Here is a 17,550-nt window from a genome sequence, read left to right on the forward strand (position 1 = left end):
CTGAAGGTCTAGAATAAGTTGGATCAAATGTCAAAGAAGAGCCTTAACACAAAACTAATAAACAATAAAACCCTAGACAAGAGGGAGAAACTGACCTTCAGAGTTACCTCATCAAGATAATCAGATGCCCAGACATCAGCAAAAAATTACAAGCCATAGTAAGAAACAGGACGATATGACTCAGTCAAGAGAACAAATTAAAACTTCAGACAAGACACAGGATTTGGAACAACAAATCAAAGATGTTCAAACAAATCTCCTAAATCAATTCAAGATGATGAAGGAAAATATGAATGAAGAGATAAAGGATATTAAGAAGAAAATGTGTGAATGTAAAGAAGAATTTGAAAGTCTAAAAAGAAACATAAGAGCAATTATGGAGATGACAGTTACAATAGTAGAGATAAAAAAATACACTAGGGGCTAAGAACAAAAGAGTTGAACAAGTAGAAGAAAGAATCAGGGAATTAGAAGACAGGACAATTGAAATCATATAGAAGAGATAGAGAAAAGAATAGAAAAAATTGAGCTGTGTCTCAGGGAATTGAGTGACAGCATGCAGCACACAAACATACACATCATAGGTGTCCCAGAGGGAGAACAGAAGGGAAAAGGGGCAGAAAGAATATTTGAGGAAATAAAGGCCAAGACTTTCCCAACTCTTATAAAAGACATAAACATAAATTTCCAAAAAGTACAACATACTACAAACAGAATAAATTCTAACAGATCTACTCTAAGACACATACTAATCAGACTGTCACATGCCAAAGATAGAGAATTCTGAAAGCATCAAGAGAAAAGTGTTTTTTCACATACAAGGAATCCTCAATAAGACTAAGTGCTGATTTCTCATCCTAAACTATGGAGGCAAGAAGGCAGTAGTATGATATATTTAAGGTACTGTGCCAGTTTGGATGTATTATGTCTCCCAAAATGCCATGTTCTTTGATGCAATCTTTTGGAGGCAGATGTATTAGTGTTGATCAGGTTGGAACCTATTGATTGAGTGTTTCCGTGGAAATGTGACTCAATCAGCTGTGGGCAAGACCTTTGATTGGATAATTTCCATGGAAGTGTTACCCCACCCATTTAGGGTGGGTCTGAATTAAATCACTGGAGTCATATAAAAGAGCTCACAAACAGAAGGAACTTAGAGCAGCTTAGAGAGACATTTTGAAGATGGCTGCTGAAAGCAGACTTTTGCTGACACTTTGGAGATGCCATTCTGAAATGCAACCTGGGAGCAAGCAGAGGTCAGCCATGTGCCTTCCCAACTAACAGAGGTTTTCAGACACCATTGGCCATCCTTCAGTGAAGGTACCCTATTGTTGATGCTTTACCTTGGACATTTTATGGCCTTAAGACTGTAACTTTGTAACCAAATCAACCCCCTTTATAAAAGCGAATCCGTTTCTGGTATTTTGTATAATGGCAGCATTAGCAAACTGGAACAGATACTGAAAGAGAAAAATTGCCAGCCCCAAATACTTTATCCATGAAAACCATCCTTCAAAAATGAGGAAGTTTAAAATATGCACAGATAAACAGAAACTGAGAGAGTTCATCAACAAAAGACCTGCCCTACAAGGATTACCAAAGGGAGTTCTGCAGGTTGAAAAGAAAAGACAGGAGATAGTGGGTTAGCATAGTGTGAAGAAATGAAGATCATCAATAGGGGTAACTAAAAGGCCAAGTACAAAACCCAAAAGTACTATATCTTCAGTATAAAACTCTACTCTTTAATTCATATAGGAATCATAATACAATTGAATATGAAAGAGGTATGTTCCCTGATAATGGACATGCAAACTATAAAGTGGTAAAGTGGGACAAAAACAACATAAAGAGGGGAAACAGAGGGATATGGTAGCGGAGAACGTGTATAATATTGAAGCTAGGTTGGTATATTTTCAAATTAGTAGGTTATAGATGTAGTTTGTCCAATATAAACCCCAGGGTAACCACAAAGAAAGTATTTTAAAAATATATAGAAACATAAATGAGAAAGGGCTCAGTCATATATATAACAAAAAATCAACTATACATAAAAGGAGGTTGCAATAAAAGAAAAGAAAATAAAACAGAAAAAAATATGACAAAAATCAAAGGGAAAATGCTGAAGCAAGCACCATCTTTACAGTAATAATACTGAATGATAATGTTTTAAACTCCCCAATCAAAGACACAGGTTTGCAGAATGAATAAAAGAGCATGATGCAATATCTTATTTACAAGAGACTCACTTTAGAATGAAAGACACAATAGATTGAAAATGAAAGATTGGAAAAAGATATTCCATGTGAATAGTAACCAGAAAAGAGCTGGGATAGCATTACTAATATCAGAAAAAAGTAGGCTTTAATTGCAAAACTCTTAAAAGAGACAAGGAAGTACATTATATATTAATAAAGGGGGAAATCCACCAACAAGAAATAACAATCATAAATATTTACACAACTAACCAGGGTGCCCCAAAATACATGAGGGAAACACTGGCAAAAATGAAGGGAGAAATGGACACCTCTAAAATAATAGTGGGAGACTTCAATACACCACTCTCATCAATAGGGAGGACATCTAGAGAGAAGATCAATAAAGAAACAGAAATCTTGAACAATATGATAAATGAACTAGACCTAACAGACATATACAGAACACTGCACCCGCAAACAGCAGGATATGTATTTTTCTCAAGTACACATGGATCATTCTCCAGGACAGACCACATGTTGGGTCACAGAACAAGTTTCAATAAATTTAGAACAGTTAAAATCATACAAAGCATCTTCTCTTGACCATAGTGGAATGAAGCTGAAAATCAGTAACAGCCAGAGAACTGGAAAATCCACAACTACATAGAAGCTAAATAACACTCCATCAAACAACCACTAGGTCCAAGAAGAAATCGCAGGGTAAATCAGTAAATATCTTGAGATAAACGAAAATGAGAACACAACAGATCAAAACTTAGGAGATGCAGCAAAGGCAGTGCTGAGAGGGAAATTTATAGCCCCAAACACTTACATTTAAAAAGAAGATAGAGCTAATATCAAAGACTTAACTGCACACATGGAGAAACTAGAAAAAGAACAACAAAACAATCCCAAAGCAAGAAGAAGGAAAGAAATAAAGATTAGAGCAGAAACAAATGAAAATGAGAATTAAAAAATTAGAATAAACAAAATCAAAAGTTGTTTCTGTTAATTCTAATTAACCAATCCTACTCAAACTGCTCCAAAAAATTGAAGAAGAGTGTTCTAGTTTGCTAATACTGCCAGAATGCAAAACACCAGAGATGGATTGGCTTTTATAAAAGGGGGTTTATTTGGTTATTCAGTTACAGTCTTAAGGCCATAAAGTGTCCAAGGTAACACATCAGCAATCGGGTACCTTCACTGGAGGATGGCCAATGGCGTCCGGAAAACCTCTGTTAGCTGGGAAGGCACGTGGCCAGTGTCTGCTCCAAGTTCTGGTTTCAAAATGGCTTTCTCCCAGGACATTCCTCTCTAGGCCTCAGCTCCTCAAAAATGTCACTCTTAGTTGATCTTGGAGCATTTGTCCTCTCTTAACTTCTCTGGGGCAAAAGTCTGCTTTCAAAGGCCATCTCCAAAGTGTCTCTGTAAGATGAAGCTCCTCTCTCAGTTCCAGTGCCTTCTTCAAAGTGTCCCCCTTGGCTTGTAGCAAGCTGGCTCCTTCTGTCTGAGCTTGTATACTGCTCCAGTAATCAAGGCCCATGCTGAATGGGTGGGGCCACACCTCCATGGAAATTATCTCATCAGAGTTATCACCTACAATTGGGTGGGGCACATCTCCATGGAAACACTCAAAGAATTCCAATCTAATCAGCACTAAAATGTCTGCCCCACAAGATTGCATCAAAGAATATGGCTTTTTCTGGGGGACATAATACATTCAAACCAGCACAAAGAGGGAACCCTACCTAACTCATTCTATGAGGCCAACATCATCCTAATATCAAAGCCAGATAAAGTTACTTCAAGAAAAGAAAATTACAGACCAATTTCTCTAATGAGTACAGATGCAAAAATCCTGAACAAAATACTTGCAGATCAAATCCAACAGGACCTCAAAAGAATTATACACCATCAAGTGGATTTTATCCCAGGTATGCAAGGGTGGTTCAACACAAGAAAGTCAATTAATGTTTTAAACCACATTAACAAAATGAAGGATAAAATCCACATGATCATTTTGATTGACACAGAAAAGGCATTTGACAAAATACAGCATCCTTTCTTGATAAAAACACTTGGAAAATAGGAATAGAAGTAAACTCTCTCAACACGATTAAGGGGATGTATGAAAAACCCACAGCTAACATCATACCAAATGGTGACAGACTGAAAGCTTTTCTTCTAAGGTCCAGAACAAGACAGTGATGCCCACTGTAATCACTGTTATTCAACATTGTACTGGAAGTTCTAGCCATAACAATTAGGCAAGCAAGAGAAATAAAAGTTATCCATATTGGAAAAGAAGAAGTAAAATGTTCACTGTTTGCAAATGACACGATCCTATTATATTTAGAAAGTCCAGGAAATCAACAACAAAGCTACTAGAGCTAATAAATGAATTCAGCAAAGTGGGGTACAAGATCAACACACAAAGATCAGCAGTGTTTCTATACACTAATAGTGAGCAATCAGAGGAGGAAATCAAGGAAAAAAATCCATTTACAATAGCAAATAAAAGAATCAAATATCTAGGAATAAATTTAACCAAGGATGTGAAGGACTTATACGCAGAAAACTACAAAACATTGCTAAAGGAAATCAAAGAAGACCACATAAATGGAAAGATATTCTGTGTTCATGGATTGGAAAACTAAATATCATTAATATGTCAATTCTACCCAAAGGGATTTACATATTCAATTCAGTCCTGTGATAGTTAGGTTCATGTGTCAACTTGGCCAGGTGATGGTGCCCAGTTGTCTGGTCAAGCAAGCACTGACCTAATCATTACTGCAAGGACATTTTGTGACTGGTTAATAAACCAGAAGTCTGGTTATTAAGTCATCAGTCAATTGATTGCATCTGTGGCTGATTACATCTACAATCAACTAAGGGAGTGCCTTCCATAATGAGAGAATCCAATTAGTTGGATTTAATCCAATCAGCTGAGGACCTTTAAAGGGGAAGAGAGAACTTTCATTTCTTCTTCAGGCTGCCAGCCTCTCCTGGGGAGCTCATCAAAGACCTTCATTGGAATTGCCAGATGGTGGCCTGCCCTACGGAATTTGGACTCATGCATCTCCACAGTTGCATGAGACACTTTTATAAAATCTCATATTTACAGATATTTCCTGTTAGCTTTGTTCCCTTAGAGAACCCTGACTAATACAAATCCCAATCAAAATTGCAACAGCCTGCTTTCCAGAAATAGAAAAGCCAATTATCAAATTTATTTGGAAGGGTAATGGGCCCTGAATAACCAAAAATACCTTGGAAAATAAGAATAAAGTTAGGGGACTCACACTTCCTGACTTCAAAGCAGATTGCAAAGTTACAGTGGTCAAAACAGCATGGTACTCAATCAAGGTGCCACAAAATACATGAGAAAAACACTGGCAAAACTAAAGGAAGCAGTGGATGTGTCCACAATAATTGTGGGAGACTTCAGCACATCACTCTTTCCTATAGATAGATCAACAAGACAGAAGACCAACAAGGAAATTGAAAACCTAAACAATCTGATAAATGAATTGGATTTAACACACATATATAGAACATTACATCCCAAATCAACAGGATACACATGCTTTTCTAGTGCTCATGGGACTTTCTCCAGAAGAGATCATATGCTGGGACATAAAACAAGGCTCAATAAATTTTAAAAATTGAAATTATTCAAAGCACATTCTCTGACCACAATGGAATACAATTAGAAGTCAATAACCATCAGAGACTTAGAAAATTCACAAATACCTGGAGGTTAAACAACACACTCCTAAACAATCAGTGGGTTAAAGAAGAAATAGCAAGAGAAATTGCTAAATATATAGAGACGAATGAAAATGAGAACACAACATACCAAAACCTATGGATGCAGCAAAAGCGGTACTGAGGGGGAAATTTATAGCACTAAATGCATATACTAAAAAGGAAGAAAGAGCCAAAATCAAAGAACTAATGGATTAACTGAAAAAGCTAGAAAATGAACAGCAAACCAATCCTGAACCAAGTAGAAGAAAAGAAATAACAAGGATTAAAGCCAAAATAAATGACATAGAGAACAAAAAAACAATAAAGAGGATAAATAACACCAAAAGCTGGTTCTTTGAGAAAATCAACAAGATTGACAAACCCCTAGCTAGACTGACAAAATAAAAAAGAGAGAAGACCCATATAAACAAAATGATGAATCAGAAAGGTCACATTACTGCAGATCCCAAGGAAATTAAAAAAATTATAAGAGGGTACTATGAACAACTGTATGGCAACAAACTGGATAATGTAGAGGAAATGGACAATTTCCTGGAAACATATGAACAACCTAGACTGACCAGAGAAGAAACAGAAGACCTCAACCAACCAATCACAAGCAAAGAGATCCAATCAGTCATCAAAAAGCTTCCCACAAATAAATGCCCAGGGCCAGATGTCTTCACAGGAGAATTCTACCAAACTTTCCAAAAAGAATTGACACCAATCTTACTTAAACTCTTTCAAAACATTGAAGAAAATGGAACACTACCTAACTCATTTTATGAAGCTAACATCAATCTAATACCAAAACCAGGCAAAGATGCTACAAGAAAGGAAAACTACCAGCCAATCTCCCTAATGAATATAGATGCAAAAAATCCTCAACAAAATACTTGCAAATTGAATCCAAAGACACATTAAAAAAATCATACACCATGACCAACTGGGGTTCATTCCAGGCATGCAAGGATGGTTCAACATAAGAAAATCAATCAATGTATTACAACACATTAACAAATCAAAAGGGAAAAATCAAATGATCATCTCAATAGATGCTGAAAAAGCATTTGACAAAATCCAACATCCGTTTTTGATAAAAACACTTCAGAAGGTAGGAATTGAAGGAAACTTCCTCAATATGATAAAGAGCATATATGAAAAACCCACAGCCAGCATAGTACTCAATGGTGAGAGACTGAAAGACTTCCCCCTAAGATCAGGAACAAGACAAGGATGCCCGCTATCACCATTGTTATTCAACATTGTGCTAGAAGTGCTAGCCAGGGCAATCCAGCAAGACAAAGAAATAAAAGGCATCCAAATTGGAAAGAAAGAAGTAAAACTGTCATTGTTTGCAGATGATATGATCTTATATCTGGAAAACCCCGAGAAATTGATGATACAGCTACTAGAGCTAATAAACAAATTTAGCAAAGTAGGAGGATACAAGATTAATGCATAAAAGTCAGCAATGTTTCTATATGCTAGAAATGAACAAACTGAAGAGACACTCAAGAAAAAGATACCATTTTCAATAGCAACTAAAAAAATCATGTACCTAGGAATAAACTTAACCAAAGATGTAAAAGACCTATACAAAGAAAACTACATAACTCTACTAAAAGAAATAGAAGGGGACCTTAAAAGATGGAAAAATATTCCATGTTCATGGATAGGAAGGCTAAATGTCATTAAAATGTCAATTCTACCCAAATTCATCTACAGATTCAATGCAATCCCAATCAAAATTCCATCAACCTACTTTGCAGACTTGGAAAAGCTAGTTATCAAATTTATTTGGAAAGGGAAGATGCTCGAATTGCTAAAGACACTCTAAAAAAGAAAACCAAGTGGGAGGACTTACACTCCCTGACTTTGAAGCTTATTATAAAGACGCAGTTGTCAAAACAGCATGGTACTGGCACAAAGATAGACATATATATCAATGGAATTGAATTGAGAATTCAGAGATAGACCCCCAGATCTATGGCCGACTTATCTTTGATAAGGCCCCCAAAGACACTGAAATGGGTCATAATGGTCTTTTCAACAAATGGGGCTGGGAGAGTTGGATATCCATATCCAAAAGAATGAAAGAGGATCCCTACCTTACACCCTACACAAAAATTAACTCAAAATGGACCAAAGATCTCAATATAAAAGAAAGCACCATAAAACTCCTAGAAGTTAATGTAGGAAAACATCTTCAAGACCTAAATATTAGGTGGCCACTTCCTAGACTTTACACCCAAAGCACAAGCAACAAAAGAAAAAATAGGTAAATGGGAACTCCTCAAGCTTAGAAGTTTCTGTACCTCAAAGGAATTTGTCAAAAAAGGTAAAGAAGCAGCCAACTCAATGGGAAAAAATTTTTGGAAACCATATATCTGACAAAAGACTGATATCTTGCATATATAAAGAAATCCTACAACTCAATGACAATAGTACAGACAGGCCAATTATAAAATGGGCAAAAGATATGAAAAGACAGTTGTCTGAAGAGGAAATACAAATGGCCAAGAAACACATGAAAAAATGTTCAGCTTCACTAGCTATTAGAGAGATGCAAATTAAGACCACAATGAGATACCATCTCACACCGATTAGAATGGCTGCCATTAAACAAACAGGAAACTACAAATGCTGGAGGGGATGGGGAGAAATTGGAACTCTTATTCATTGTTGGTGGGACTGTATAATGGTTCAGCCACTCTGGAAGTCAGTCTGGCAGTTCCTTAGAAAACTAGATATAGAGCTACCGTTCGATCCAGCGAGTGCACTTCTCGGTATATACCCGGAAGATTGGAGAGCAGTGACACGAACAGACATCTGCACGCCAATGTTCATAGCAGCATTACTCACAATTGCCAAGAGATGGAAACAACCCAAATGTCCTTCAACAGATGACTGGATAAATAAAATGTGGTATATACACACAATGGAATACTACACGGCAGTAAGAAGGAATGATCTCGTGAAACATATGACAACATGGATGAACCTTGAAGACATAATGCTGAGCGAAATAAGCCAGGCACAAAAAGAGAAATATTATATGTTACCACTAATGTGAACTTTGAAAAATGTAAAACAAATGGTTTATAATGTAGAATGAAGGGGAACTAGCAATAGAAAGCAATTAAGGAAGGGGGAACAATAATCCAAGAAGAACAGATAAGCTATCATGGGTAAATTTAATGTTCTGGGAATGCCCAGGAATGACTATGGTCTGTTAATTTCTAATGGGTATAGTAGGAACAAGTTCACAGAAATGTTGCTATATTAGGTTACTTTCTTGGGGTAGAGTAAGAACACGTTGGAAGTAAAGTAGTTATCTTAGGTTAGTTGTCTTTTTCTTACTCCCTTGTTATGGTCTCTTTGAAATGTTCTTTCATTGTATGTTTTTTTTTTATTCTTTTTAAATTTTTTTTTATTTTTCATACAGTTGATTTAGAAAAGAAAAAAAAGTATAAAAAAACAAAACAAAAAAAAAAAGGAAAAAAATATGCAGAGCCCCCTTGAGGAGCTGGTGGAGAATGCAGGGGTATTGGCCTGCCCTACCTCGATGGTTGCTAACATGCCCACAGACATAGGGGACTGGTAGTTTGATGGATTGAGCCCTCTACCACGGAATTTGCCCTTGGAAGACTGTTGCTGCAAAGGAGAGGCTAGGCCTCCCTATAATTGTGCCTAAGAGCCTCCTCCCAAATGCCTCTTTGTTGCTCAGATGTGGCCCTCTCTCTCTAGCTAAGCCAACTTGAAAGGTGAAATCACTGCCCTCCCCTCTATGTGGGATCAGACACCCAGGGGAGTGAATCTCCCTGGCAACGTGGAATATGACTCCTGGGGAGGAATGTAGACCTGGCATCGTGGGATGGAGAACATCTTCTTGACCAAAAGGGGGATGTGAAAGGAAATGAAATAAGCTTCAGTGGCAGAGAGATTCCAAAAGGAGCCAAGAAGTCACTCTGATGGGCACTCTTTTGCACAATATAGACAACCCTTTTTAGGTTCTAATGAATTGGGGTAGCTGGTGGTGGATACCTGAAACTAAAAACTACAACCCAGAACCCATGAATCTTGAAGACAATTGTATAAAAATGTAGCTTATGAGAGGGGACAGTGGGATTGGGGGGGCCATAGGGATCACACTCCTGTTTGTCTAGTTTGTGGATGGATGAGTGGAAAGTAAACAAACAGACAAACAGACAAGGGCGCCCAGTGTTCTTTTTTACTTTAGTTGCTTTTTCACTTTAATTATTATTCTGGTTATTTTTGTGTGTGTGGTAATGAGGGTGTCAGGGATTGATTTTGGTAATGAATGTACAACTATGTAATGGTACTGTGAACAATCAAATGTACAATTTGTTTTCTATGACTGTGTGGTATGTGAATATATCTCAACAAAATGAATAAAAAGAAAAACAGCATGGTACTTGCACAAGGATAGATATTTCCGCCAATGGAATAGAATTGAGAGTTCAGTTCACATTCTCACATCTATGCCAAATTGACCTTTGACAAGTCTTCTACGTCCATGCAATTGGGAAAGAACAGTCTCTTCAACAAATGGTGCTGGGAGAATTGAATATCCATATGCAAAAGAGGACCCCTGTCTCACACCCTATACAAAAATTAACTCAAAATGGATCAAAGACCCAAGTATAAGAACCAGGACTATAAATCTCCTAGAAGAAAATGTAGGAAGGTGTCTTCAGGATCTTGTGTTCAGCAATAGTTTCCTAGAATTTATAACCAAAGCACAAGCAATGAGAGAAAAAAAATAGATAAATGGGGCTTCCTAAAAGTTAAAAACTTTTGTGTTTCAAAGGTCTTTGTATGAAAGTGAAAAGACAACCAATCCATTTCAATGCGAGAAAATATTTGGAAACCACATATCTAATAAGGGTTTAACATCCAGAATTACATAAAGAAATCCTACAACTCAACAATAAAAAGATAAGCAACCCAATTTAAAAATGGGCAAAAGACTTGAGTAGATATTTCTCCAAAGAGAATATATAAAAATGATTAAAAGGCAAATGAAAAGATGCTCAACATCACTCACTATTAGGAAAATGCAAAGCAAAACCACAATGAGATATCATTTCATACCCACTTGAATGGCTACTTCTAAAAAATAGAAAATTACAAGTGATGGAGAGGACGTGGAGAAATAGGAACACTCATTCACTGCTGGTGGCAATCTAAAATGGTACAGTCACTATGGAAGACAGGCAGTTCCTTAGGAAGCTAAATATAGAATTACCATACCACTACTAGGTATATACCTGGAAGAATTGAAAGCAAGGATTCAAACAGAGATTTGCACACCAATGTTCATAGTGGCATTATTCACAATTGCTAAAAGAAGGAAGTTACCCAAATATCCATCAACTGATGAATGGATAAACAAAATGTGGTATGTATATTATACGATGGAATATTATTCAGCTATAAGAATGAATCAAGTGCTGATACATGTGACAACACGAATGAACCTTGAGAGCATTATGTTGAGTGAAATAAGCCAGACACAAAAGACAAACATTGTATGACCTCACTTATATGAACTAATTATAATAAGCAAACTACCGGTGGACTTATCTGTGCCAGGAGGGGGAGCCCAGAGGACTGAGTGCTATCACTGGCCGGCAGGTGAAGCTGGGGGGACCGTGGACTGGCCCTAAAGGGGGCTTTCTCTCCCTTTTTCTCTCTCTCAACCTGAGAGGCTCAGTGGAGAAAGCTACAGCCATTTTCAGTTCACAGGTCTCTGACCCAATGGTGGAGATAGCAGAGTCAGAGAGACAAAGAGCCTATTTAAATGCAAATTAAAACTCCCTGGGGGGGGGTGTATCTTCCCTAAGAGGAAGGAGGTGGTGCCCAGCCCTACTACTGGCCTTCCATTCAGAACCAGACCCCAGAGCCTGGGGGAAAACAGCCAAACAGAAACTAAGGACTAAGGGGGCCACACCTCCTTACATCAGTCAGGAGCTACAGGCTGACAGGCACCACCTGCTGGACAGATTAGGAAAAGCACAGCTGCTTGAGGCCTCACAGAGTTGTCAATCTTCTAAGACACACCCTCAGGGAGACCTGATACTGAATATTGCCCCCTTCTGAGATCTGAGCCTGTTCTGGTCTGGAAATACCTGATTGGGGTAACCAAGGAAACCACATGCCTCGACAACAGAAAACTACAACCTACACTAAGAAAAATGATGCTGTGGTCCAGTCAAAGGAACAAACTTACACTTCAACTGAGATACAGGAATTGAAACAACTAATGCTAAATCAATTCAAAAAGTTTAGGGAAGATATGACAAAAGAGATGAAGTGTATAATGAAAACACTGGGTGAATATAAGGTAGAAATTGAAAGTTCGATAAAACAACTGGCAGAATCTATGGAAATGAAAGGCACAACACAAGAGATGAAAGACACAATGGAGACATACAACAGCAGATCTCAAGAGGCAGAAGAAAACACCCAGGAACTGGAGAACAAGGCACCTGAAATCCTACACATAAAAGAACAGATAGGGAAAAGAATGGAAAATATGAGCAACATCTCAGAGAATTGAATGACAACATGAAATGTATGAATGTAAATGTCATGGGTGTCCCAGAAGGAGAACAGAAGGGAAAAGGGGCAGAAACAATAATAGAGGAAATAATCACTGAAAATTTCCCATCTCTTATGAAAGACATAAAATTGCGGATCCAAGAAGCGCAGCATACCCCAAACAGAATAGATCTGAATGGGCCTACGCCAAGACACTTAATAATCAGATTATCAAATGTCAAAGACAAAGAGAGAATCCTGAAAGCAGCAAGAGAAAAGTGATCCATTACATACAAAGGAAGTTTGATAAGACTATGTGTGGATTTCTTAGTAGAAACCATGGAGACAAGAAGGAAGTGGTGTGATATATTTAAGATACTGAAAGAGAAAAACTGCCAACCAAGAATCCTATATCCAGCAAAACTGTCCTTCAAATATGAGGGAGAGTTTAAAATATTCTCTGACAAACAGACAATGACAGAGTTTGTGAACAAGATACCTTCTCTACAGGAAATACTAAAGGGAGCACTACAGATAGGAAAATACAGAAGTGAGAGGTTTGGAACACAATCTTGGGTAATGGTAGCACAGAAATGTAAGTGCACTGAACAAACATGACTGTGAGTATGGTTGAAAGAGGAAGGTTAGGAGCATGTGGGACACCAGAAGAAAAGAGGAAAGATAAAGACTGGGACTGTGTAACCAAGTGAAACCTAGAGTGCTCAACAATTGCGATAAAATGTACAAATATGTTTTTACATGAGGGAGAACAAATGAATGTCAACATTGCAAGGAATAGGGTGGTATTGGGGGAAAGATGCGATTAATGCAAACTAGAGACTATAATTAACAGAAACGTTGTATTACACTTCCTTTAATGTAACAAAGGCAATATACCAAAGCTAAATGCATGTAAGGGGGGACATAAAGGAGGGATATGGGACTCTTGGCATTGGTGATGTTGTCTGACTCTTTATTCTACTTTAGTTTAATGCTATCTTTCCTTTTATTGCTTCCTAGCTGTCATGTTTTTTTTCTCTCTCCTTTTTTCTTTTTCTTTTGTCTCTCTACCTTCTTTGATCTTCCTCCTTCTTTGTGGAAGAAATGGAGATGTTCTTATATAGATAGTGGTGAGGGTGGTGAATACATAAATACGTGACTACACAGGGAACCATCGATTGTTTACTTAGGATGGAATGTATGGGGTATGAACAAAACTGTCTTAAAAAAATGGGTTGATGAAGAAACCTTGAGGATACTATATTGAGTGAAATAAGTCAGACACATAAGGACAAATATTGCAGGGTCTCACTGATATGAACTAATTATAATATGTAAACTCATAGACATGAAATATAAGTTACCAGGATAGAGAATGAGGCTAAAGAATGGGGAGTGGTTGCTTATTATGAGCAGAATATTCAACTAGGTTGAACTTAAGTGTTTGGAAATGGACAGAGGTGACAGCAGCACTTTGTGAGACCCAGCAGTGTGAATGGTGCATGAATGTGGTGGAAAGGGGAAGCTCAGAGTCACGTATACCACCAGAAGGAAAGTTAGAGGCTAAAAGATGGGAATTTATAAAACAGTGAATCCTTTGGTGGGCACTGTCCATGATTAACTGTACAAATATTAGAACTCTCTTTCATGAACTAGAACAAATGTATGACACTGTAACTAGAAGTTAATAATAGAGGGGCATATAGGGAGAAAAGTATACCTATTGCAAACTATATTCTACAGTTAGTAGTATTTTAACATTCTTTCATCAACAGTAACAAATGTACTATACCAATACTATGAGTCAATAATGGAGGGAGTGGTTAGGGGTATGAGAGGATTTAAGTCCCCTCCCCCCTTTTTTTTGTCCTTTAATGTTCTAAAAATTCAAAAAAAATTAATTGTGGTGATGGATGAACAGCTGTATGATGGTACCATGGGCAATTGATTGTACACTTTGGATCTTTGAATAATTGTATGGAATGTGAACAATCTCAATTTTAAAAAGTTAAAAAAATAAATAAAATAGTGCAATTATAAAAAAGTGACATTATCAATTGTAACAAATGTTCCACACCAATGAAAAGTGCTGGTGGTGGGGTGGTGGATGGGAATCCTGTATTTTATGCATGATTTTTCTGCAAACTCACAACTTCTCTAATAAAAAAGTTTTTTTTAAAGAAACCACGAGATAGTACTTCACACCCACCAGGATGGTGATAATCAAGAAGTCAGATAACAACAAGTCTTGGAGAGGATGTGGATGAATTAGAACTCTCATACCATTATAGTTGGAATGTAAAATGGTTCAACCACTGTGGAAACAGTTTGTTGGTTTCTCAGAAAATTAAACATGGAATGATCATATGATTCAGCAATTCTACTTCTAGGTGTATACACGAGAGAACTGAAAACATATGTACACCCCAAAACTTGTACATGAATGTTTTTAGCAGCATTATTCCCAGTAGCCAAAAGGTGGAAACAACACAATGACTGTCAACTGATGAAGGCATAAACAAAATGTAGTATATCTATAAAATGGAATATTATTTGTCCATAAAAAGAAGGGAGTATTGATACATGCTTCAATGTGGATGAATCTTGAAATCATCATGCTAAGTGAAAGGAGCCAATCACAAAATGCCACACATTGTATTATTACACGTTCCACACACGGTGCTATGCCCTGGGGAGCGAGAGATGAATAACACGTTGCCCCCCACTACCCACTGCGGACCTTCCATTCCTGTGTTGGTAGGTCCTCCCTCTGCTTGGGTAGGATAGGACAGGACAAACAGTACAACCATGGGTCACCCCATCACTGACCATTGCCAATTTCAGAAAGCTTGTGCCACAGTTCTCTGGCCACTCTGAATTGGGCTGGCATTCCATGGTTGCTGGTGCTAGAGGCCCCACCAAGTGGTGGCCCAGACATGCCCCGAAAGGGTTCCCACTGTGAGTCATCTATCTGCCAATGTGTAGCCTTCCCCCTCATATCTACTCTTCCTCTCCTTTAGCACATTCTGTACAGAGCTGTCAGAGAGATCCTTTCAAGACATAAGTATAGGAGGGTGATAATGTCACCTCACACCCTCCCCCAAACCCTTCAATGACTGGCCTTTACTGGGATAAAGATCAAAGTCCTCGACAAGCCTGCAGGGCTGACTTCTGCCTCTTCTCCAGCCCCATTTCACACTTCCTCGGGAGAAGGCTTCTCTCACCCCCAAGACTAGGTCAAGCCCTTTCAATATGTATTTCCAGAACCCAGTGAACTTTTTTTTTTTTTAACCTCACCATAATAGGCAATTTTACAATTATTTTTATGGTCATTTGATTGATACCTGATTCTCTCACTACACTATGGGCACCATAAGGGTAGGGACACTCTGTTTTGGCTCCTAGGTGTAGCGGAGATAGCTAGTGACCTCTCACATCTAGTCTCCACTTTTTTGTTACAAAAAAAAAAAAAAAAAAAAAAAAAAGACCATAGATGAATTAAAGGCAGCCATGTACCCAGCTAAAACACTGCAAGTTCTAGCTGCCCTACTGTCCCAGCTTCCATTGCAGCTAGGTGGTGCTGTTACCAAGTCCTGGCCCATTAGATATCAGCAGAGTATTGTGTGGTATTCAAGGACGTCTCCTTAAAAGGGAGAGTGTGAGCCCTTCTATATATATCTTCTTTCTGCTTGTTGGGATTTGGACATTAGAGCTGGAGTTGAGCAGCCCTCTTGTGCTCTGAGGTGCCATGCTGAGGATGGTAGAACAGCAAGCCCAAAGAAGCCTGGGTTCCTGATGACTGACTGTGGAGCCATCACACCAGCCTTGGAGTACCTACGTGTGGACTTCTTTTAATGTCTTAGAGAAATAAACTTCTATTTATTTAAGCCACTATTATTTTAGGGTTTTCTCTGTCACATGCAGCCAAACCTGATTATAATTAATACAGTATTGAATCATCTGCCTTGCACATAGTAAAATCCCAATAAACGTCTGAGGAAGGAAGGGAGGAACAGAAGGAAGGAGGGAAGGAGACAGTAGTAGAGAACTGCTTGATAGAGGTGTAAGCAAAAAGCCAGAAGGCAGAAAAATTGATCCCAGCTAAGGTAATTGGGAAAATTCTTGAATTTGTATCTGGCGCCTTGTTTCTATGACTCTCTGCATGTATCTCTCTCTTTTTTTTTTTTTTAATGCATTTTTTATTGTGAACTTCAGCATATATACATAACAGTGATAACTTTCAAAGTATGATTTAACAAGTAGATAGCAAATTTCAAAGAATGTCATGGGTCACAGTTCCACAACTTCACCTTTTTCCATTACTGTAAACTATAACATACATACAAAAAGGTGCTAACTTTTCGTGTATAGCTCAACAAGCAGTTATATAATTTCAAAAATTGTCATGGGTTACAGTTCCACAGTTTCATTTCTTTCCTTATTATGCAATACAAGTTATACACAGAAAGGTGAAGACTTTCAAAGCACAATCCAATGAGTAGCTTTAGAGCAAATTTCAAAGAATATTATAGGTTATAGTTCTACCACCTCCTGCTAACTATTACCACCCCCCCCAGCATATATATGTGTGTGTGTGTGTGTGTGTGTATAAAGTTTCAGTATTCATAGACTTTTGTTAAATCTTGTTTGTTGCTACCCCTTCCTCTCACTTAATCTCTTTCTCCATCTTCAGGGGTGTCTAGGCAGTGGGCACCCTAACTTGTTCATATTGAAAAGGGTATTGACAGTATAAAGCATGTATCTCTTTAATGGCACTGCCATGCTGTGTTTTCTTTGTTGTTTTATTATACAAATATGTATGTTCATTGTGAAAAAGAATGTTTTTGGAACATGTGGAAGGGTATAGATTAGAAAGTAAACATCTTCCTCCTTGCCAGAGCCAGAGCCAGCCCTCTTGAGACAACCACAGTTATCCTGTATGCTTCCAGAAACGTTTTATGCATATGTAAGCATATGTGTCATATCCCTATATATGTTATATAAATAACTCTTTTCTTGTTACTCACTTGGGATT

Source organism: Choloepus didactylus, chromosome 16 (assembly GCF_015220235.1).
Source record: "Choloepus didactylus isolate mChoDid1 chromosome 16, mChoDid1.pri, whole genome shotgun sequence".
Classification (NCBI taxonomy): Eukaryota; Metazoa; Chordata; class Mammalia; order Pilosa; family Megalonychidae; genus Choloepus; species Choloepus didactylus.